The 24,633-nt window shown below is 39.4% G+C and overlaps 1 protein-coding gene, 1 long non-coding RNA gene and 1 other non-coding gene across 6 annotated transcripts in view; 1 reads left to right on the plus strand and 2 right to left on the minus strand.

Annotated features, from left to right (window-relative positions):
- SLC24A2 (solute carrier family 24 member 2) overlaps positions 1-24,633 on the plus strand; it is a 214,161-nt gene that overhangs the window by 63,102 nt on the left and 126,426 nt on the right. The window lies entirely within an intron of this gene.
- LOC108387904 (uncharacterized) overlaps positions 1-24,633 on the minus strand; it is a 222,115-nt gene that overhangs the window by 31,009 nt on the left and 166,473 nt on the right. The window lies entirely within an intron of this gene.
- Positions 1,162-1,288, minus strand: LOC118972426 (small nucleolar RNA SNORA40). Its single transcript, XR_005061404.2, has one exon. It is a non-coding gene; the product is annotated as a small nucleolar RNA SNORA40 (small nucleolar RNA).

A 24,633-nucleotide genomic window follows, 5' to 3' on the forward strand; every position in this document is an offset into this window, starting at 1 on the left:
ATCCTCAGGGAAAAAAAGCCCTGTAAGTAGTTAGCTGGATCATACACATTTTTAAGGAAAATAATTTAGTTTTAAAGAGTCCAAAACAGTAATTAATTCCACCTCATAGCACATAAGATTAAGATGTCACCATAGCCCTTCCTGTCATGTCTGCACTGTCCCCTGTTTGCACTGAACCAAGACAGAGCTTTCTTTGATATTTTTGGTAATTGTGATCACAGTGCTGTTATTATACAAAATGCCTTCCCTGTGTCTTTTCTTTAGTTCATTTAATTTTATCCACCCTTTAGCACACATTTTTATTTTTTTATTATTTTTTATTTATTTATTCATTTGTATTAATATATCATTGATATACAATCTTATACAGGTTTCACATGGGTAACATTGTGGTTCTTACATTCACCCATATTATCAAGTCCCCACCACACATACCGCATTGCAGTGGCTGTCCATTAGCGTAGTAAGATAATATAGAGTCACTACTTGTCTTCTCTGTGCTATACTGACCCCCCTACATTATGTATGCTAATCATAATACCCCTTAGTCCCCTTCTCCTCTCCTCCCCACACCCCCTCCCCACCACCTCCCCTTTAGTAACTGCTAGTCCCTTCTTGGAGTCTGTGAGTCTGCTGTTGTTTTTTGTTTGTTTGTTTTGTTTTTTAAAACTGTAAAAGATTGTTTTTATTATGTAACATAGGCCACATAAGTCAATAAATTTTTTAAGAACTTAATATGGTGTGGTTCCTTCCACTGCCAATTGCCTTTGCTTCTCCAAAGTGAGGCATGATCTTCAATAAAAATTGTCCTTTTAAAATCAACTTTTGTTCAATCCAGTTATATTATTCAGTCACATATAGGGTCAGAGGAGATGGATCTGCCTGGTTCTCAATTTCAGATACCCTCTAACCCTGAGTTAAGTTCAAATCATATTCATTCCTAAGTTGTCATACCCTAAGAACAGTATAGATCATTGGGATATGGAAATACCTTTAAGTCCAGACACTGTACTCTCAAGTTATGAGCCTAAATGAGAAGCCATTTTTGTTTCATGTCAACATTAGAACACTAAACTGATATAGCTGAGATTTACCTTACATCTTATGCTTTTTAATTATCAATAGCAGCCCCCCATCACTACTTTAGTCCTCATTAGGTATCGTGTTCCTTCTTATCTGTATCAAAACTCACACTGAAAAATGAGTTTTGGGTTGCAAAAGAGGATTTTTTTTCTGCACTTGTCTGTAAGTCTTTGTCCACAAATAAACAAAACCACACACAAGTGCTATCTGCTGTTGTTTTGTTCCTTCAGTTTTGCTTCATTGTTATACTCCATAAATGAGGGAAATCATTTGGTTCTTGTCTTTCTCCACCTGGCTTATTTCACTGAGCATAATACCCTCTAGTTCCATCCATGTTGTTGCAAATGGTAGGATTTGTTTTCCTCTTATAGCTGAATAATATTCCATTGTGTACATATACCACCTCTTCTTTATCCACTCATCTACAGATGAACACTTAGGTTGCTTCCAAATCTTGGCTATTGTAAATTGTGCTGCGATAAACATAGGGGTGCATATATCTTTTTGAACCTGGTATCTTGTTTTCTTTGAGTAAATTCCTAGGAGTAGAATTCCTGGTTCAAATGGTATTTGTATTTTCAGTTTTTTGAGAAACCTCCATGCTGCTTTCCACAATGGCTGAACTAATTTACATTCCCACCAAAGTGTACAAGGGTTTCCCTTTCTCCACATCCTCGCCAGCATTTGTTGTTCCTTGTCTTTTCGATGTTGGCCATCCTAACTGGTGTGAGGTGATATCTCATTGTAACACATATTTTTAATTCCACTTCCTCTACAAAGTCATCCCTTTCAGTCCAGTTTACAGCGAGCTCACTTGCTAAATACTTCACCATTATTCTCTGAACCATTATCTCAAAGCCCACTTATTTACTTTCTCTTGATGCCATTTAAAGATGACACTTGGCATCTCTTACCTCCATGAGAGATTAAGAAATGCTGGCAGGAATGGATCATTAGAGTGCTTCAAACAAGTCTTCGGCAGCACCTCCCAGGGATTTACTCCAGGAAGGGTTTGAGGGTGGGGACAGAGCCCACAATTTGGAATGAGAAGGCCTGTGTTTGAGGCCCAGCTTTGTCATTTACCATCTCTGTAATCAAGAAGCAAGTCATATAACCTCTCTGAGCCCTAGTTTTCTCATCTGTATAATAGGAATAATAATATCTGTACTGCTTATTTAACAAAAAAACAAGGTGGTTTTGCAAATTAAGATTCTAATCCATTATATCATATCCCAAATCTAAATAATTCACTAAAAAGTTGCAAATCGGAGCTTGTCACGAAACTTTATCTTATATATGCACCTCACTTTCACTCCCCTCACCCCTCATGGAAAAGAGCATTTCTCTGGCTCATATATCTTGACCTGATGAGTATCTAGCAGGAATTAGGCAGTGTTGCTCTGTTTTCACTTCATTTATTCACTTTCTGTTTGTGGCAAGCAATATGGCTTTTTAGTTATAGTATTAATAAGAAAATTATTTAAATTATTAAGAAGCAAGTCACTTTAAAGTAAAATGGCCAATAAATAGTAGAGGATAGGTTATAAAAATGACAGAAGTTTAAGAAACATCTAACTATAGAATTTGCCTTCCAACTGTAAAGCAATATATGGAGGTTAGTTGTTATTTTCACTAATATTATGTAAACTACTGGAAGACCCAGTTCTGTGGCTGTTCTTCAGCAGAGCTCTGGACATAAAAGATTTTCAATAAAAATTTACAAAAGTGTGATTAAATATAGACCAAAAAATCAAGAGTTCTCTTTAATGAATTACTCGTCATTGTTTCAACTTGCAGAAAAAGATACGGTTCTATCCAGAGCATAGAAGATACAGTATGTTTCGGATAAAGAAATCAGATATAAATGTAGTAAGGGGATGACAAAAGTAACTGGAAGGCTCAACACATATCAGTTATAATTGGGAAAAACTGGAGAGTATGTTACTTGGCAACATTTCTCTTTAATTACATTATTAATATAATTTATTTTATAATTTTCTAATTGATTAATCATTAGTTTTTATTAATTAGGCTTAGACTACATAGTTATTTATAGCCACACTAAGAAATAAGAGATTCTGATTCTGTGAGCCTTGTGAAGTTGTCAGTGATTCCTTTCCAGGGCAGGTTTCTGGGAGCCACAGCTTCCTGTTGGTCTGGGGGTGGGGTGATTTTCTAGATCATAGTTTCTTTAGATGGTTTTCTAGATCATAGCTCTAGACTTAGATTGTGCAATAGTGCATTAAATAAAGCTAAGTTGGGTTAAGATGAAGCCTGAAGTGATTGATGTGAAGAGAGCAGAGAGGAAGAAGCCTTCAATTTGAAGGATGCTGACCAAGCTCCTGAGGTAGGTGGGCCAAGCTGTGGCCAGCTTATTCTCATGGGCCTGAGGAGCCTTCTTGAATTCCTCTTCTCTTTACAACCAGACCCAGTGCAGGAGAATGCAGTGACCAAAGCTTCGGGCTCTGGAGTTGAACCTGTGAGTTCCCAATGCTGCTTCTACCATTATCCACAAGGTCTTAGGCAAATCACTTAGAGTCCCTGATCTTTAGTCCAAGTATAAGATGGGAAGAATGATAGTATGTCAAGTGTTAATAACAAGGATTTAATATGGTAAAAAAAAAATTTTTTAATGTTTAGAACAGTGCCTGCTGTACAGAAAGTACTAGGATGATGAAAAATATTTCTGAAAGGGAAAGTGTGAGCTAATGTTTTAGACTTTTCAGGCCCATCTAGGGTTTACAATCTTGTCTCTGGCGTGGAAGTTCCTCTCCTTACTTCAAACAATGGCAGTATCCTTTGTTTCTTTAACAAATTATTATCAAAAAAGCCCTGAGCACATTTTCCATCATGTCTCGAAGTCTTTGCTTAATAGGAGACACTTATTCCCTTAACTAATATTTCTGCTTTGTTGTCCTAATGTCAGCTCAGCCAAAATAGAACGCAGTTTCTCCTCCTTAAACTCAGATCCCTTTCTCACTCCCCATTGTCATCTTCCTCCTGTAATGACCCAGTCTTCTCCCCTCATAATAATTTGCTGTGTAAGTTTGCATTCTTCTAGAAGCAGACCCCTAGGCAAGTCTTTGAGTGCAATTATTTTGGGGGGAGGTCCAGGAAACAACTAGAGCAGGGAGAGTGATGGGAAAGCAAGGAAGTGAGCATGGAAAGGAAAGCAAGGAAAAAAGGAGGAGTTATGGAGCTGCCACCATGGGGGGTGATTAGAGCTTATTCCATGGAGAAACTTTGGGAGATGGTGTAAAACACACATGTGCCCCCCCCCACCAAAAGATGTCCATGTCCTAATCCCCAGATCCTGTGAATATGTTACATTGTAAAAGAGACTTTGCATATATGACTAAATTAAAGATCTTGAGATGCAAAAGGTGTCCTGGATCATCCACATGGGCCCAAGGTAATCTTCAGGGCCCTTATAAGAAGGAGGCACAGGGTCGGAGTCAGAAAGAATTTGAAGGTCCTGAACTGCTGGCCTTGAAGATAGAGGAAGGGGCAAAGAGCCAAGGAATGTAGGCAGCATCTAGAAGCTGGAAAGCAAGGAAATAGATTCTCTCTTATAGTCTTCAGGAGTAACTGGCTCTACTGAAACCTTGGTTTGAGCCCATTTTGGACTAAGACCCATTTTGGAGTTCTGACTTCCAGAACTATTAGAAAATAAATGTGTGCTGCTTTAAGCCTCTAAGTTTTGGTAATATTTTTTTTTTTTTTCACACACACAAAAAGGACATCAGCTTTATGTCTCCAGAGATAAAAAAGACAGTCATGTGGTAGGTACTGCAGACAACAGCTTTCAGTTCAGCAGGGTTTGGAGATCTATCCATGTTGATGCATTGAAACCTTGTTGGGGACACTCCTTGGTCCTCTTAGTATCTGGCTTCTCAACATTCCACACAGCGGCTTTGTATGTGTGTGTGTGTGTGTGTGTGCTAAGAACACTTAACATGAGAGCTACCCTCTTAACAGATTTTTTTTTTTTTATACTTGTCTCAAATTTTTTTTTTTTTTTTTTGAGAGGGCATCTCTCATATTTATTGATCAAATGGTTAACAACAATAAAATTCAGTATGGGGGGGTCAATGCTCAATGTACAATCATTAATCCATCTCAAGCCTAATTCTCGTCAGTCTCCAATCTTCTGAAGCATAACGAACAAGTTCTTACATGGTGAACGAATTCTTACAGAGTGAATAAATTCTTACATGGTGAACAGTACAAGGGCATTCATCACAGAAACTTTCGGTTTTGATCATGCAATATGACCTATAAACCATCAGGTCAAATATGAATATTCATTTGATTTTTGTACTTGATTTATATGTTGATCCCACATTTCTCCTATTATTATTATTATTTTTATTTTTAATAAAATGCTGAAGTGGTAGGTAGATGCAAGATAAAGGTAGAAAACATAGTTTAGTGCTGTAAGAAGGCAAATATAGATGATCAGATGATCAGGTGTGTGCCTATGGACTAAGTATTAATCCAGGCTAGACAAGGGCAGCAAGACATCCACGGATGCAGAAGATTTCTCTCAAAGCAGGGGGGGTGAGGTTCTGAGCCTCACCTCTGTTGATCCCCAAATTCTCACCTGATGGCCCCCCTGCAACTGTGCCTGTCTTAGGTTGTTCCTCCCTTGAGGAATCTTACCCGTCTCTGGCTAACCAGTCATCTTCCGGGGCCATACAGGGAAATGTAAAGTTGGTAAGTGAGAGAGAAGCCATATTGTTTGCAAAGGTTAGCTTTTTACTTCTTTGCAGATTTATGCCCTGTGGCTTCTATGCCCAGCACTTGTCTCGAGGTATCTTTACCACCTGGAGGAATTATGATACTCGGTAAATTCGATATGAGGCACGAATTCTATTTAAGGTTTGTAATTAGGAAGGAAGAAGAAAAGCTATAGATGTAGCATATGAAGGAAACTTGGGAGGATTGATTATTTCTTTGACATATCTTCTTGTATAGTACCTTAAGTATGTATAGGTTTTAAACTACTAACTAATTTGCACACACATATTAACATAATAGGAATACGGTGACATAAACAAAGCAAATCTATAATTACCATCCATCTCCAGTGAAGCCAAGAAAACCATTTAGGCACCCTAGGCATTTGTGAAAATTTATCTATGATATGATGGATATTGTCCAACTGTACTTGAACCATCAGACAAATTAAAGCAGCCCATTTCTGGGATCTGTTCAAATCCCATATGTTCTTTTAACCATAGATAGTCTATAGTCATGAGATTTTGGGGTGCTACAACTTGCACCCCTCCCAACTCCTGGTTGAGTTCCAACAGTACAGATCTAGTCAAATTCGTTGTCTCACTGTATGCACCTGCCAGCCTAGACATCTCCCTCCTCCTTCTTATGGCAAGTCCAGGAGACGGTGGGCTGGATGCAGCCACAACCGCAGCATCGTCCGGATCCCTGTGGAGGCTTTTTGATGATCATCCCCCGGCACGAGTCCTCCAGAGAGTGCTGATGCCGGAAGCTCCTCCTCATATCGTATCTTAGTTCATTTTCTGGGTATCCAAGCTAGGCCTTGATCTTCTGCGTAGAAACAAACAGACCCTTTGCCCACACTTTGACATGCCCTCTATACCACTGTGCAGAACTCATTGGAGGTCAGCACACAGTAACTGCTTTTTTTTTTTTTTTTTTTTTTTTTTAATTAAGAGAAAGGAATATTATCAGAAAAGAGTACCTCCGTAGCTGGTCATCTGACACCCTTTAAGTGATCAACATTAAGGATATTTAAAGCATGCGTTGATCTTTGATTTATCAATAGTTTTATCCTGTTAAGGAGTAATCCCCCTTTTCTTTCTTTCTTTCTTTTTTTTTTAAATTTTTAATCTACACTTACCTGAAGAATACTATGTTTACTATGCTCTCCCCTATATCAGGTCCCCCCTAACAACCACATTACGGTTACTGTCCATCAGCTTAGCAAAATGTGGTAGAGTCACTACTTGTCCTCTCTGTGTTGTGCAGCCCACCCTCCCCTTTCTCCCTCCCCCCCATGCATGCTAATCTTAATACCCCCCTTCTTCTTCCCCCCCCTTATCCCTCCCTGCCCACCCATCCTCCCCAGTTCCTTTCCCTTTGGTACCTGTTAGTCCATTTTTGGGTTCTGTAATTCTGCTGCTGTTTTGTTCCTTCAGTTTTTCCTTTGTTCCTATACTCCTCAGATGGGTGAAATCATTTGGTATTTCTCTTTCTCCGCTTGGCTTATTTCACTGAGCATAATACTCTCCAGCTCCATCCATGTTGCTGCAAATGGTTGGATTTTTCCACTTCTTATGGCTGAGTAGTATTCCATTGTGTATATGTACCACATCTTCTTTATCCATTCATCTACAGATGGACATTTAGGTTGCTTCCAATTCTTGGCTATTGTAAATAGTGCTGCGATAAACATAGGAGTGCATCTGTCTTTCTCAAACTTGATTGCTGCGTTCTTAGGGTAAATTCCTAGGAGTGGAATTCCTGGGTCAAATGGTAGGTCTGTTTTGAGCATTTTGATGCACCTCCATACTGCTTTCCACAATGGTTGAACTAATTTACATTCCCACCAGCAGTGTAGGAGGGTTCCCCTTTCTCCACAGCCTCGCCAACATTTGTTGTTGTTTGTCTTTTGGATGGCAGCTATCCTTACTGGTGTGAGGTGATACCTCATTGTAGTTTTAATTTGCATTTCTCTGATAATTAGCGATGTGGAGCATCTTTTCATGTGTCTCTTGGCCATCTGTATTTCTTTTTTGGAGAACTGTCTGTTCAGTTCCTCTGCCCATTTTTTAATTGGGTTATTTGTTTTTTGTTTGTTGAGGCGTGTGAGCTCTTTATATATTCTGGACGTCAAGCCTTTATCAGATCTGTCATTTTCAAATATATTCTCCCATACTGTAGGGTTCCTTTTTGTTCTATTGATGGTGTCTTTCGCTGTACAGAAGCTTTTCAGCTTAATGTAGTCCCACTTGCTCATTTTTGCTGTTGTTTTCCTTGCCCGGGGAGATATGTTCAAGAAGAGATCACTCATGTTTATGTCTAAGAGGTTTTTGCCTATGTTTTTTTCCAAGAGTTTAATGGTTTCGTGACTTACATTCAGGTCTTTGATCCATTTTGAGTTTACCTTTGTATATGGGGTTAGACAATGGTCCAGTTTCATTCTCCTACATGTAGCTGTCCAGTTTTGCCAGCACCATCTGTTGAAGAGACTGTCATTTTGCCATTGTATGTCCATGGCTCCTTTATCAAATATTAATTGACCATATATGTTTGGGTTAATTTCTGGGGTCTCTAATCTGTTCCACTGGTCTGTGGCTCTGTTCTTGTGCCAGTACCAAATTGTCTTGATTACTATGGCTTTGTAGTAGAGCTTGAAGTTGGGGAGTGAGATCCCCCCTACTTTATTCTTCTTTTTCAGGATTGCTTTGGCTATTCGGGGTCTTTGGTGTTTCCATATGAATTTTTGAATTATTTGTTCCAATTCATTGAAGAATGTTGCTGGTAATTTGAGAGGGATTGCATCAAATTTGTATATTGCTTTCGGCAGGATGGCCATTTTGACGATATTAATTCTTCCTAGCCATGAGCATGGGATGAGTTTCCATTTATTAGTGTCCCCTTTAATTTCTCTTAAGAGTGACTTGTAGTTTTCAGAGTATAAGTCTTTCACTTCCTTGGTTAGGTTTATTCCTAGGTATTTTATTCTTTTTGATGCAATGGTGAATGGAATTGTTTTCCTGATTTCTCTTTCTATTGATTCGTTGTTAGTGTATAGGAAAGCTACAGATTTCTGTGTGTTGATTTTGTATCCTGCAACTTTGCTGTATTCCGATATCAGTTCTAGTAGTTTTGGAGTGGAGTCTTTAGGGTTTTTTATGTACAGTATCATATCATCTGCAAATAGTGACAGTTTAACTTCTTCTTTACCAATCTGGATTCCTTGTATTTCTTTGTTTTGTCTGATTGCCGTGGCTAGGACCTCCAGTACTATGTTAAATAACAGTGGGGAGAGTGGGCATCCCTGTCTGGTTCCCGATCTCAGTGGAAATGCTTTCAGCTTCTCGCTGTTCAGTATAATGCTGGCTGTGGGTTTATCATATATGGCCTTTATTATGTTGAGGTACTTGCCCTCTATTCCCATTTTGCTGAGAGTTTTTATCATGAATGGGTGTTGAATTTTGTCAAATGCTTTTTCAGCATCTATGGAGATGATCATGTGGTTTTTGTCTTTCTTTTTGTTGATGTGGTGGATGATGTTGATGGATTTTCGAATGTTGTACCATCCTTGCATCCCTGGGATGAACCCCACTTGGTCATGGTGTATGATCCTTTTGATATACTGTTGAATTCTGTTTGCTAATATTTTATTGAGTATTTTTGCATCTACGTTCATCAGGGATATTGGTCTGTAATTTTCTTTTTTGGTGGGGTCTTTGCCTGGTTTTGGTATTAGGGTGATGTTGGCTTCATAGAATGAGTTTGGGAGTATTCCCTCTTCTTCTATTTTGTGGAACACTTTAAGGAGAATGGGTATTATGTCTTCTCTGTGTGTCTGATAAAATTCCGAGGTAAATCCGTCCGGCCCCGGGGTTTTGTTCTTGGGTAGTTTTTTGATTACTGTTTCAATTTCTTTGCTTGTAATTGGTTTGTTTAACTTTTGTGTTTCTTCCTTGGTCAGTCTTGGGAGGTTGTATTTTTCTAGGAAGTTGTCCATTTCTTCTAGGTTTTCCAGCTTGTTGGCATATAGGTTTTCATAGTAGTCTTTAATAATTCTTTGTATTTCTGTGGAGTCTGTCGTGATTTTTCCATTCTCATTTCTGATTATGTTGATTTGTGTTGACTCTCTTTTTCTCTTAATAAGTTGGGCTAGAGGCTTATCTATTTTGTTTATTTTCTCAAAGAACCAGCTCTTGGTTTCGTTGATTTTTGCTATTGTTTTATTCTTCTCAATTTTGTTTATTTCTTCTCTGATCTTTATTATGTCCCTCCTTCTGCTGACTTTAGGCCTCATTTGTTCTTCTTTTTCCAGTTTTAATAGTTGTGATGTTAGACTATTCATTTGGGATTGTTCTTCCTTCTTCAAGTGTGCCTGGATTGCTATATACTTTCCTCTTAAGACTGCTTTCGCTGCATCCCACAGAAGTTGGGGCTTAGTGTTGTTGTTGTCATTTGTTTCTATATATTCCTTGATCTCTATTTTGATTTGTTCATTGATCCATTGATTATTTAGTAGCATGTTGTTAAGCCTCCATGTGTTTGTGAGCCTTTTTGTTTTCTTTGTAGAATTTATTTCTACTTTCATACCTTTGTGGTCTGAAAAATTGGTTGGTAGAATTTCAATATTGTGGAATTTACTGAGGCTCTTTTTGTGAGCTAGTATGTGGTCTATTCTGGAGAATGTTCCATGTGCACTTGAGAAGAATGTATATCCTGTTGCTTTTGGATGTAGAGTTCTATAGATGTCTATTAGGTCCATCTGTTCTAGTGTGTTGTTCAGTGCCTGTGTGTCTTTACTTATTTTCTGCCCGGTGGATCTATCCTTTGGGGTGAGTGGTGTGTTGAAGTCTCCTACAATGAATGCATTGCAGTCTATTTCCCTCTTTAGTTCTGTTAGTATTTGCTTCACATATGCTGGTGCTCCTGTATTGGGTGCATATATATTTAGAATGGTTATATCCTCTTGGTGGACTAAGCCCTTTATCATTATGTAGTGGCCTTCTTTATCTCTTGTTACTTTCTTTGTTTTGAAGTCTATTTTGTCTGATATTAGTACTGCAACCCCTGCTTTCTTCTCACTGTTGTTTGCCTGAAATATGTTTTTCCATCCCTTGACTTTTAGTCTATGCTTATCTTTGGGTTTAAGGTGAGTTTCTTGTAAGCAGCATATAGATGGGTCTTGCTTTTTTATCCATTCTATTACTCTATGTCTTTTGATTGGTGCATTAAGTCCATTTACATTTAGGGTGACTATTGAAAGATATGTACTTATTGCCATTGCAGGCTTTAGATTCGTGGTTACCAAAGGTTCAAGGTTAGCTTCTTTAGTATCTTACTGCCTAACTTAGCTCGCTTATTGAGCTGTTATATACACTGTCTGGAGAGTCTTTTCTTCTCTCCCTTCTTATTCCTCCTCCTCCATTCTTCATATGTTGTGTGTTTTGTTCTGTGCTCTTTTTAGGGGTGCTCCCATCTAGAGCAGTCCCTGTAGGATGCCCTGTAGAGGTGGTTTGTGGGAAGCAAATTCCCTCAGCTTTTGCTTGTCTGGGAATTGTTTGATCCCACCATCATATTTAAATGATAGTCGTGCTGGATACAGTATCCTTGGTTCAAGGCCCTTCTGTTTCATTGCATTAAGTATATCATGCCATTCTCTTCTGGCCTGTAGGGTTTCTGTTGAGAAGTCTGATGTTAGCCTGATTGGTTTTCCTTTATAGGTGACCTTTTTCTCTCTAGCTGCCTTTAAAACTCTTTCCTTGTCCTTGATCCTTGCCATTTTAATTATTATGTGTCTTGGTGTTGTCCTCCTTGGATCCTTTCTGTTGGGGGTTCTGTATAATTCCATGGTCTGTTCGATTATTTCCTCCCCCAGTTTGGGGAAGTTTTCAGCAATTATTTCTTCAAAGACACTTTCTATCCCTTTTCCTCTTTCTTCCTCTTCTGGTATCCCTATAATACGAATGTTTTTCCTTTTGTATTGGTCACATATTTCTCTTAGTGTTGTTTCATTCCTGGAGATCCTTTTATCTCTCTCTATGTCAGCTTCTATACGTTCCTGTTCTCTGGCTTCTATTCCTTCAATGGCCTCTTGCATCTTATCCATTCTGCTTATAAATCCTTCCAGGGATTGTTTCACTTCTGTAATCTCTTTCCTGACATCTGTGATCTCCTTCCGGACTTCATCCCACTGCTCTTGCATTTTTCTCTGCATCTCATCCCATTGCTCTTGCATTTTTTTCTGCATCTCTGTCAGCATGTTCATGATTTTTATTTTGAATTCTTTTTCAGGAAGACTAGTTAGGTCTGTCTCCTTCTCAGGTGTTGTCTCTGTGATCTTTGTCTGCCTGTAGTTTTGCCTTTTCATGGTGATAGAGATAGTTTGCAGAGCTGGTACAAGTGACCGCTGGAAGAGCTTCCCTTCTTGTTGGTTTGTAGCCTTTTCCTGGGAGAATAGCGACCTCTAGTGGCTTGTGCTGGGCAGCTGTGCGCAGACAGGGCTTCTGCTTCCTGCCCAGTTGCTTTGGGGTTTATCTCCGCTGTTGCTGTGGGCTTGGCCTGGCTGGGGCTGTTCCTCCAAAATGGTGGAGCCCCGTTGGAGGGGGAGCAGCCAGGAGACTATTTATCTCCGTAAGGGGCCTCTGTGCTCCCTGCTGCCCAGGGGGTTAGAGTGCCCAGAGATCCCCAGATTCCCTGCTTCTGGTCTAAGTGACCTGTCCTGCCCCTTTAAGATTTCCAAAAAGCACTCTCCAAACCAAAACAACAGCAGCAACAATGAGAGAGGGAACAGAAACAAAGTGAAAAAAAAAAGGAAAAAAAAGGAAAAAACAAGCGATTTTTTTTTTTTTTTTTTTTTGTCCTCAGGTGCCGGTCCCAGGCACCCGCTCACTGGTCCTGCTGCCCTGTCTCCCTAGCACCAGGGTCCCTGTCCTTTCAAGGCTTCCAAAAAGCACCCACCCACCGGTCCCGCAGGGAAGGAACGCTCAATATTCTTTGTCCTCAGGCACTGGTCCCACGCACCCGCTCACCAGTCCCGCCGCCCTGCCTCCCTAGCACCGGGGTCCCTGTCCCTTCAAGGCTTCCAAAAAGCACTCGGCAAAAAGAGAGAAAAAAAAGGGGAAAAAACGCGCGATTTCTTCCGTCCTCAGGTGCTGGTCTCAGGCACCCACCCACCGGTCCCACAGGGAAAAATGCGGGATATTCTTTGTCCTCAGGTGCCGGTCCCAGGCACCCGCTCACCAGTCCCGCCGCCCTGCCTCCCTAGCACCGGGGTCCCTGTCCCTTTTAGGCTTCCAAAAAGCACTCGCAGAAAAGAGAAAAAAAAAAAGGGGAAAAACGCGCGATTTCCTCTGTCCTCAAGTGCCGGTCTCAGGCACCCGCCCACCGGTCCCGCAGGGAAAAATGGGGGATATTCTTTGTCCTCAGGCGCCGGTCCCAGCCACCCGCTCACCAGTCCCGCCACCGTGCCTCCCTAGCACTGGGGTCCCCGTCCCTTCAAGGCTTCCAAAAAGCGCTCGCCAAAAAGAGAAAAAAAAAAAAAAGGGGAAAAACGCGCGACCTCCTCCGTCCTCAGGCGCCGGTCTCAGGCACCCGCCCCCAGGTCTCGCAGGGAGAAACGCGGGATATTCTTTGTCCTCCGGCGCCGTTCCCAGGCACCTCCTCACCGGTCCCGCCACCCTGCCTCCCCAGCAACGGGGGCCCGTCCCTCTAAGGCTTCCAAAAAGCGCTCGCCAAAAAAAAAAAAAAACCGCTCCGGTTTCTCTCCACCCGCCGGGAGCCGGGGGGAGGGGCGCTTGGGTCCCGCCGGGCTGGGGCTTGTATCTTACCCCCTTCACAAGGCGCTGGGTTCTTGCAGGTGTGGATGTGGTCTGGATGTTGTCCTGTGTCCTGTGGTCTCTATTTTAGGAAGATTTTTCTTTGTTATATTTTCATAGCTCTATGTGTTTTTGGGAGGAGATTTCCACTGCTCTACTCACGCCGCCATCTTGGCTCCGCCAGTTTTGGTAATATTTTTGTAGCACCAACAGGAAATGAACATAATGCACCTTGGAGTTCTTCCCCCTAAAGGGCAAGGAAGCTGGCGTGTTTATGTATGGACTCTTATCAGTCACTGGCTGAGGGTTGCTGGGCATGGAGGTGTTAATTCCTCAGCTCTCGGGTAAAGAGAGGTGGACACTGTCAGGGAGATAGTCCAAAGTCAGCCAGAGCACACGGAGGTGCTAAGGCTCCAGGGAAACAGGCAGGGCACCAACAGAGTCTGCCACAGTGTGCCCTTCATCTGCTCTTCCTTTCTGTCTGCCTCCATAACCATCATGCCTGTGGATCAGCCCTTCCAGTCAATCTCCTAGCACCTTACAGAAGAATCTTCCTAGAACAGGGAGGCCCTTAAATGGGTTGCTCGCTTTCTCAGAACTCTTCAGTGTTTCCATAAAGAGAGACCCTTACAAAAGGAAAGCCAGAGGTCAAAAAGTAAAACCCAGGGCTGGATCCCCTGGTTCTTTAATCTCAGCTCTTGAACTTTTAAATTGGATATGCAGAAGAGACAGCAGATGTGCTCAGATATCTATTTGTGTACAGAGTTCCAAGCCTGGCATATGAACTTTTGGAGCTTTGAAATGTGGATCCCTTAGGTCTGCATTCCTTAGAATAGCAGTAACACCATGAGGAAGTGAGAAAATTGATTTGAAAGTGTAGAAGGTTAATTAAAGGAAACATTTAAGATGTGTGGTTATCTACTGACACTAGAGAAACCAAGCCCAAGAAATTCTGAGTTCTGCACATTTGTGGAAAGGCACCCTTATATTTAGATAAACCCAGAATCTGAGGGGACATAGTATGCTGAAATAACCGCAGCACAAGGAAACAAGGACGTTCACCCTTCGTCCTCCATCTGCCCTAATGGCAAGTGCTTAAAGTTTTAGAGCATCTGTACAGCAGGCTTCGGGCTCCAATGGCTCCCTTAAAGTGTGTCCACAGTCTTCGCATTGATTTTCCAAAGCCATGCTGACTTTGTGCTAGCTATTGGTCCAAACCATCAAAGGGGAGAGAAATAAAGAAGAGAGCCTATGCATTTTTAACTTATCAAAAATAAATACGCTTTAACTTTAGAACAGAAAGTGCTGATGCTGGAGTTTCTCTTTTTCAAGCCCTTGTTTCAGTCAGTGTAAGGATGGAGTGGTGAAAGACAGCCTAGCAAAGGAAGAAAACTGACCTCCACAGAGCATCACAGAAGGTATTTAGTTCACCCTGACCCTCTGAAGAAGGCATTAATAGCTCCTTTACAAATGACAAGGCTAAAGTTCAAAGCGTGTTTGTAATTTGACTGATGTCATAAAACTAGGAATTTGGTCATTTGTAATGTCAACCTCAGTCTGACTCTAGCATCTGTATTCTTATCTCTTTCTCGTGTAATACATAACTTGCATTTATCTCTTGATTTTCAAAACATTTTTCTTATGCTCTCATTAAACTTCATCTGTGGGGGCAAACAGATAACATTGTTTGCCAGTATTTACAGACAAAATTACAAAGGTTCAGAACTGTTTTCCCCAAAGAGATCCAGCCAGTAAGCAGTGAAACAGTCTGGGTTGTGGGGGTCAGGTCTGATGGCCTTCCTACTCTATGGTCATGTCCAGCCCAGAAGGGCCTGAGTCACGTGGCCTGAAATCAGTTAGTAGCAGGCAGTTTATTTCAGAGAATCAATCCAGCCAGAAAAAAATTAACTGAGATTTATATTTTTTTCTCTTAATAAATTAATGGAGTCTGCCTACAGAAAATTTGGACAATTCAGAAAGGAAGAAAATAAAGATCACTTTTAATATCACCACCCAGAAATAACCACAAATATTATATGATACATTTCCTTCCAGAACATGTAATGCAGATAGATATGCATACAGTATTTTTAGAGAAGTAGGATCACACTGTATCTAATTTAATATCCTGGTGTTCTGTTAACACTAGATGATGAGTACTTCATTAACTAATCTTAAGTAACTGCCTCATATGCCATAATATTGCATGAACATAACCTTAATTCAGCTAAACATTCACTTCCTGTTAAACACAGAAATCATTCCTGGTTGTAAACTGTTGCACATGATGCTGCAACCTTGGTATCTAAACATGAAATTGACCTTTCCAGTGGCAGGGTATGAGAAGACCAATTTCTCTGTCTTGAGTGTCACATAAAAACCATAGGTAAAAAGAAATCTTCTAATGTGCATCTTACAGATGACAGCCAAACTAAACTTGCTTCCCTCTGTGTACTTTATCAGGGGTTCTGATCTACACACAGTACCAGGTTTGTTCCTGTGCTGTCCTGCAAGCCTCAGAGACCCAGCCGTAGGCCCCAAGACAATCAGATGTTACACTAATTCCCAGAACTCCCATGTCAAGCCAGGGCCAGCATAAGAGTTTAAGTATCTCTGGACCAGGGACTGGGTCTTATACACCTTTCTTGTCCCCAATTCCTGGCTCCAAGCTAGATACCTGCTAGGTTCTCCATACATTTGTTGAAAACATTGCACAATAGAACATATGTTCTAATTTTGGCTTGGCTTGCTCTGTGACTTTTGGCAAGTTAGGTACATCTCTGTGCCTGCACGTCTCCACCTATAAATGAATGGGAACAGGATGTGACATGCTGTGTGACCTAGGAACTGGAGAAGGTTGTAACTTGCTATATAGAAGTCTCTGTATGCCTGTCACCTAGGCAGGATCCCTTTCCTTCTCCCACAGTGTGTGGAGAATTCCATGTATATTCCATGTATGTTACAGACGAGGGCTTATAGTTCCTTCCACCTCTCATGCAGATGAGTATGGCTGGAGCCCATTTCATTTTGTTTCTCCTTCTATCCTCAGAGCCTAGCCCAGTGCCCAGCACATAACAGCAAGTATCTGGAAAGAAGAAAGGAAGAAAGGGAGGGAGGGAGGGAGGACAGAAGGAAGGGAGAACTGACGTAGGGAAGGAAGCAGATCATTAATGCTGAAAAGATGAGTGAATGAAATACTGAGCTGGAGATCTTACAGATCTCATTTTAGAGGGCATCTTCTCGGTTACTTTTTATTTTTGTAAACGCAACTATATTAACATCCTCACCTTATAGGCACTTGCCAGAATAAACTTAAATAACTAACTGGGGAAATTAAATGTGGTAAAAATTTTCCAGATTAAAACATTTTTGTTCTTTTGCCTTTTGCTTTGTTAGTGGCAAGGGTCTTAATATACATTCACTAATCAAGAAGTATTTCACTTTTAGAGGAAACATATTATGTATGAAGAAATAATTAGATTACAAATATTTCTCAAATGAACTTCATTATAATATCCAAAAAGTGCCAGATTTTTGTTGTTTTTTTTCCAATTTCCAAAGCTAATTTAAGTGAGTACTTATGAAGCCAATGAAAACTGGAAAACATAAATTGTGTCTTCTTTGAAGATCTTTTTTTTCCAAATAATGAAGCATGTTTATTTTAACCGGCTAACTATGGGTATTTATGAATGTTTCATTACTTGGTATACAATATTTCAAAATATGGAATATTTCTAAAATGACAATTAAAATGGTAATTTTAGCTAAGCCAATATAAGGAAATTAAAATTATCCATTCACAACTTTTCTTGTATCATTTATTTATGCAATTAAAAATGACAGATTTTTCATGCTTTTCTCAATTCCCAGATGATTTCTCTAGTTAGAACAAATTAGTGCCAAAGAAAAAGACATTTGTTATATAATTACAGAAGTTATTATTATAATTTTAAAAGCCTTTGATGCAACCACTTAGCTGAGAGACTTAATTCAAGATAAGATCTTAAAACACTGACAAACATGTTGGTTTTTAATTTCTTAAAGAGTTTCTATTGTGGACTATAACTGCTAAATGCTTAATATATAATATATACAATTATATATTATGTATATAATATATACAATTATATATATATTATATATATTGTATAATATATATATATAATATATAATCAGTTTCTCTTCTTTAGCAACTAAAATTTTCCCTAATACTTAACATATAGAGAGAGCATTTAGACAAAAATAGCTGGACACAGCATATGACCTACTGGGCCCTATCCTTCCCAACTTCCCAAATGGGTTCATGACTCAATTACTTTTGTATACTCTTGTTATTAGAGAAGGAAAACTCAATTTGTTTTAAATGATGCCATTAATCTTAAATTTAACTTATGTATTTGAAATTAAATTACAGATAGTTTTAAAGAAAGCCTCTACATTTTAATTTTACATTTTATGGCATGTAATAATTTGACTACACATTGAGTTTTCTTAGAACAACTGCATTTTTAGACTTTAATTTGTGCTTCATGAATGAGACTCATTAGTTTTTATTGGCTGCAAAATCTGTATCTTTCTGAAGATATTTAAAAAAGCTTTTATGTAATATAATTTAAAACATAGCTAAGATATAAAAGAACAATATAACAAGCAACCATAAGTTCAAAATGTAGCTTACGAATTTCAACTTACTAAGTTGAAATTTTCTTTATGCCCCTCCCAGTTACATCTCTTTCCCACCCACCTTCTAGAGGTAACCTCCATCTTGAATCTGATTGATAGCTAAAATATACTGCTTTACAGATTTAGCAGTCTGAATCCTTAAATGATATATAGTAAAGGTTTACTTATTTCTAAGTTTTTATCAATAGTACCTTAATGAGTGTGGTCTTCTGCAATTTGCTTTTTTTTTAGTCCCATCATATTTGTGAAATTTATCTACATTAAATTATATAACCATCATTCATTTTAAGTGATTTATGCATTCAGTATGTGAATAGACTGCAATTAACCTATCCGTTCTCTTTTTGGTGGACAGTTAGATTGTTTCTAGGTTTTGTGCTACTAATCAGCAATGCCACTATGAATAATCCATGCATCTCTCCTAGTGACATGTGCTAGAGTTTCTCTGAGATAAATCCTGACACTTGGAAATGCTGGATCACAATTTGTTTGGCTTATAGTTTGCTGGATGTTGCCAAACTGCACTTCAGGGTTGCTTGTACCAATTACAGTTTTTCTTTTTTAGTTTTTGCATGGTCTCTGTTATCTTATTAGGTTGATGTTTATTTTCATCTCTGATTTTCATTGTGTGGCTTTTTTCTAATGAGTGGCGAAAGGCCAGCCATTCGTATCTAAGGATGAAGTCTGGAAGAGCCTGTTGAAAATCTGTGTGAGTGATGGGGACGGGGAAGGGGTGTTACCTCTGGGCTTACTCTCAGACAAGGCTCCTTAGCAGCGGCCTATGGGTGTTTGGGGTTGGAAGGCTTGTTGAGGGGCTGTTGCATGCCTTGTAGGATGGTTAGTGATTTCCCTGGCCTCTCCATGAGCAAGTATGTCTCCAAATGTCACCTGGGGACAATAGTTCCCCAAGCCCCCAAGGTGAGAACCACTGCTCTAGGATGAGTAAGTCTGTAGAGCCCTTTGGTCCAGGTCGTTTACTCTCTCCAGAAGGGCTCCTCCCATCTCCTGCCCTTGATCGGAGGATAGGGGAGAGGCAAGGAGCAGAGAAATCAACCCAGTGGAGCGCCTGGAGCAGCCTTTTCCTCAGCCTTCTGTGTTCATCCTGTACTCTATGCTGGCCCTTGGCTGCGTTTGACATCCCTGGGTCTAAAGCCTACTAGATTAAATTTACTGACATTTAGCCCCCTATTTCCATAGGATAGTCTCACCTGCCTGAATGGTGTGGGCAACAAGGACTTGCAATGTTTTACCTCTATCAGCAGCATTGGCATCATTATCCTCGCACGATGTATCTTTGTGCATATCTGAATTCTTTATGATAAATTCCTGAGAGTGGTATTAAGAAATAAATGCAACTTGAAATGCAGGTCTTAGTATAAGAATTTTCACCCCTTGATACATACTATGCCTATTTTTCTAATCACAGTCATTCGTTTCTTGCCTTTGGTCAGCATTCACCATTAGAAAGTCTTTAGCCTGTTAGTTTTCCTGTGGCCTTCTCTTTATCAGAGAATGAAAGATAATTTCAAGTCTTTGATTAAGCAAATATTAGAATATGTTGTTTTTCCTTCTATCTGGATAACAAATCAGGTTTTAAAGAAGGTAAAATGGGAGGGGTGAGAGGAATTCTCCACTGGTGAACAGAACAAACACATGTGAATGTAATATGTAAAAATGTGTAAATGTAATGTAACTTATATAAATGTAATGTATAAAAATCTTGATGTAGCCCTTCCTTCATACAAAATACTTCTTATTGAGGCATTTAAACTGAATGAGCTAATTGAGCCAATTGCTAATATTCCATAGGGATACCTTTAATCTATAGGCTGAGATTTCATCATTTATTATTTTCCTGATGTTTTTCCTAATATTTACTTATTTTCCTAATGTTTTTAAAATGTGTTTATTTAGATTGACTGTTGTAATGATTCAGTTATTTTTTTAGAGCATCTTGGTTAACCATGTTTTAATGTGTAACTTACAGGTCTAGCAGTTCATTTTACCTTAACGGTGCCTTAGTAGGAGAAGTTCTACTTTGAAGAGGACTTAATGTAATTACCTCTCCTAAGAAAGCTTCTGTGATACTTTTTCTCCCTCTGATCTACTTATTTTTTTAGATATTTAACTTTTGTGAAGAAGACAATCCAAAACTTAATGTAATTCTAGTTAATGAACAAAGACTCTTAGAAAAGAAGGAAGACAGGGAGGCAGAAAGCAGGTCAGCAGTCTGGCTTTAAAAAAGAAAGAAAAAAAGGGAAAGGGCCTGGGAAATCACCTTTCTTAAACTCATATTCCTTCTTACCTAGTAGTATTATCTGTATGTGAGAAGCGTCTGAAGTACAGAAGTGACCTTTGAGGAGGGACAGAAAAGACAACTTCAAGGCTTATCAGTCTTATCAATATCCTGCTCTATTTTTGTCCTCTAACTGTACTTGATTGGGGAGAATACTATGTTTTTAAACCTTTCATATTATAGATATATACAAAGTAAGAGTTAAGGTATATAAAGGCAATGCTTTCATCTGTTGATTCCTTGTCCTGAGTTTTGGACAGGGCCACCAACAACTAGAAAATAAATACATTCTGTAGTAAAATTGATGAATGAAAAATGAACCTGATAAACATGATTCACTTGCTATGGATCAGAACCTGTGTGAAAGGCTTTTGACCATGAATAGATACACAGATGCTTACAGAGAGAGGCCAACATTTTTATGGATGTTACCTTATTTTATTTTTATAAATGCCCTGTGGGTCAATGCCATCTTCATTTTATAGACAGGTGTCAAGTTGCCAACACGTGTGTATTTTTCAGATCTGATAACTAATGGGTAGAGCTCAAAAAATTAGAGGATTCAGTCATTGTAATGTTTGCCAATTAATCAACATTCATTCGTACAACACAAATTTCATTGAGGACCTTCTATGTGCTGGACATTTTGCTAAGTGCCAGGGAGACTGCATGAAGAATTCAAAGTCCCTGTCCTTCTAAGCCTTCAGCCTAGTGAAGGGAGGACACGAGAAACATAGAAAATAAGAAAAGATAGTGACATGTAATGACAAGTGCTAGGAAGAAAAATAAAGCAGGCTGAGTAGATAAAGAATGAGTATTAAAAAGATGAGAAACAGTTACTCCATCTGATGTCACAAAATCTATAAAACATCTTTTGCCTTACAATTCAGGAAGCTTTACTACTGGCATATTTTATCCACAGAAAGCTAACATGTATACTTTAAAGAATAAAATAGAAAAATCTTAATCAGGTGGCTCCAGTTTCATCTTGCAATATTGCAATCCACAATTAAACGACATCTAAGTTATAGTGCCACTTTTTCAATCCTGAGTCACAGAAAATCTAGTCAGGCCTTTGGTAGTGTTTGTAAAATTCAGATGAGAAAAACACTGTTGAAATCTCTTTGAAAAAAAAAAAAGTCCATTCCCAAAGTTCAGGTGAGTCTTTTGTGACTTTTAAAGATAGATAACTAATTTCTTAATATGGCTTCCTACTAAGCCTTGAAAGAATTTTAAAATTATGCTTTTACTTATGTTCACGTAATTACCATTCATTTATGATATAACTGTGTCAATCAGTACCTCCTACTTTAGAGATGCGATAATGCAGAGAACTCCTTGGTCGTTCTTTACTCCTTTTTGTGGACAGGTGAGAATAGTAGTCAACCTACCTCTTGCGAAAGGTCCAACACTGGGCTGTTCCATTCAACTTTCTAATTCCAGTATTTGCCTGCAAACCTCTCTGCCCTTGGATTATAAAGCTAAGACCTTGGAGTGGTCTGAGCCCCCACGGAAAAGACAAGCTCAGGAAAACAGCACTGAGACTCAGGCTCCCTGGGGATACTCAGCATCTCGGGGGAGGAACTGTTGCCTTCATTCTTGGTGTTCCTGACTTGAAGTCCAGAACATTCCATATACTAGTATTTCACAATGAGTGGCTGATTTGGTTGCTGTTTTTCCCTCTTTGGAGAGTTTTAGTGTAACCACTGTACTTCCTTCTTTGGAGAAAAGGAGACAGGAAAACAGTTCCACTGAGGGTTCAGACCACTTAACTAGCTTCATTGAGCCTCAGTTACCTCATCTGTAAAATGGCAGTGATGAAATTTGTTTTATTAGGTTGTGTTGAAATATCATGAGATAATAATAAGTAAAACAACTAGGAAAATAGCTGCTATCAATGCAATGCCTAATATATGTTCTTTTTCTAACATCTCAATAAAGGGCTCTTTCCTTATAGATTTATAGTTTTAATAAACATACATTACTTTATTTCAAGGAATCTAATGTCTCAAGTTTATGTAAGATTTGAAACAACCTAATTTATATTATGAACTCAGAGGTAGCACTAAGGATTTGCAGCTTAACCCTATGAGAAGCTATTTATTCAAATTAACATACTAAGAAAATTTAAATTCTGGAAGCTCTGAGCATGGCATCAGGCTACATGCAAAATAAGATATCCCTTTGGCTTAGAGAAAGACATGAATGCTGGGATAGTAAGAAACCCAGAATCAGTGAAATGACAAAAATTTTCTACAAATTCACTCTGAGCATGTTTCCTTAGTGAAAGTTATTCACCTGGAACACATTCTGATTTGCATATTTAAAGTGAAGATAAGGACAAAACTTATAAGGAAATTTGCTTTCAGTTAACTTAACTGAAGTGCAACTCCTTTTTCAAACAGGGAAAATCTCCAATGATTTCCCATGGACCTTGATCACTGTTTGCCATCACTTTCAGAGTTGCTTTCAAATTCAGATTTAACAAAAGTATAATAGTTTACCAAAGGGTACCCAGCATCTTAGCAGCAACATTTTCATGTGTCCCCTTTTTGTTGCTGTACGACACAGTAAGAGAGATGTTATTTATCCCTTCATTTTGCAGTAGAAGAAACTGAGTTTTTAGGGAAGTTGCATGATTTGCCTAAAGCTACTGTAGCGGTAAACCAGAAAGCCTGGATGATCAAGCCCAGGTCTGCCCTACTCTAAATCCAGGGCTCTTCTCATGGAGTATTAGTGTTCTGACTTTTCACATTTAATAGCACCTTTCTTCCTCAAGTTTTCTACAAGCTAAACACATTGATTTGCAAGTTATTTATAGAAATCATTTCACCCATCATTGAAAGCAGCTTTCACAGAGCTTCTCAAAAGCACATGAAAATATTGCCTGGCAGTTAAATGAAATGGAAAAAGGAGAGAGAAATTATTGGAAACTCCAGGGTGTTTGTGCACAAACACTGGAATATACCCATGGGATTGTAGGGCTGACCCCCTTCTGACCTGAAGGGCTGATTGACGTTTATATGACATGGGTCCTCTCAAGGGGTCAGGGCTCCCGACTGGGGCATCTGTCAGTCAAATTCCAGGACCCAAACTAATCCTAAAACTTGGGGTGCTAATCGAGACAGCTGACACTAGTAACTGATAGGAGCCTGAGTCAGACTCAAGGAGGGGAGCAAAGGTCAAGGCAGAGAGTAAGTACTAGAGTCACATGAAAGAGGAAGAGAACACCCCAAACAGGAAGAGAGCTATGAGATGAAAAGCTTGGAAGCTCCAAGACAGCTCGAGAAACATGGCCTGGGACATGCTGCAACTGTTGTTTTTGATTGAAGAACATGACCATTAAAAGGAAGTTAAAAGCCCTTTTCTGTGGCACCCAGCACCTGATGTTTGGGACCGCCCGAATTGGCTACAGGAATTAACTTTTCTATTAGCTCCCTGATGGATTCCACCTTCAAATCTTCTACCACAAGTCTGCCAAGGTTTCATAATAGCTTATAAAATCTAAGTAATTGTAGGCCTATGCACACATCAGTACACACATTCCATACTCAGAACACAGTGAGGTGGTGAAGCCATCCACGCTTCCTTGACGCAGTAAACATGGAACCAAATTAGAACTCAGCTCTGCAATGCTGCCATCTTATTATCTTCCAAGATGGATTTTTCCAATTTTCTTACTCTCCTAACCATTTGGCTCCCATAATAGGAAGAACCGTATTCCAGATAGAAACAAGTCTAGAAGGAACCCTCACCCTAGAGTTCCCAAAATAAACCAGGGTTTCACCTTCCTTAGTTTTCTGGCACTGTCACACTCAGTTACAGTGGGATCTGTAAATCGGTGCTACCCACCCCAGAACATGTACTGACTGCTTTAGGAAATGTGTACCACGTCTCCTTGACCCTCACAGAAACTGGTTTTGACTACCTTGGTCAAAAGGCATCATCAGGACTTCCTGAATAGAGGTTGGTCCTGACAATGTCACCCTGGCTTGGAGGTTTGGGGAAGAACTCCCTCTC

The sequence above is a fragment of the Manis javanica genome, chromosome 2 (assembly GCF_040802235.1).
Source record: "Manis javanica isolate MJ-LG chromosome 2, MJ_LKY, whole genome shotgun sequence".
Lineage (NCBI taxonomy): Eukaryota > Metazoa > Chordata > Mammalia > Pholidota > Manidae > Manis > Manis javanica.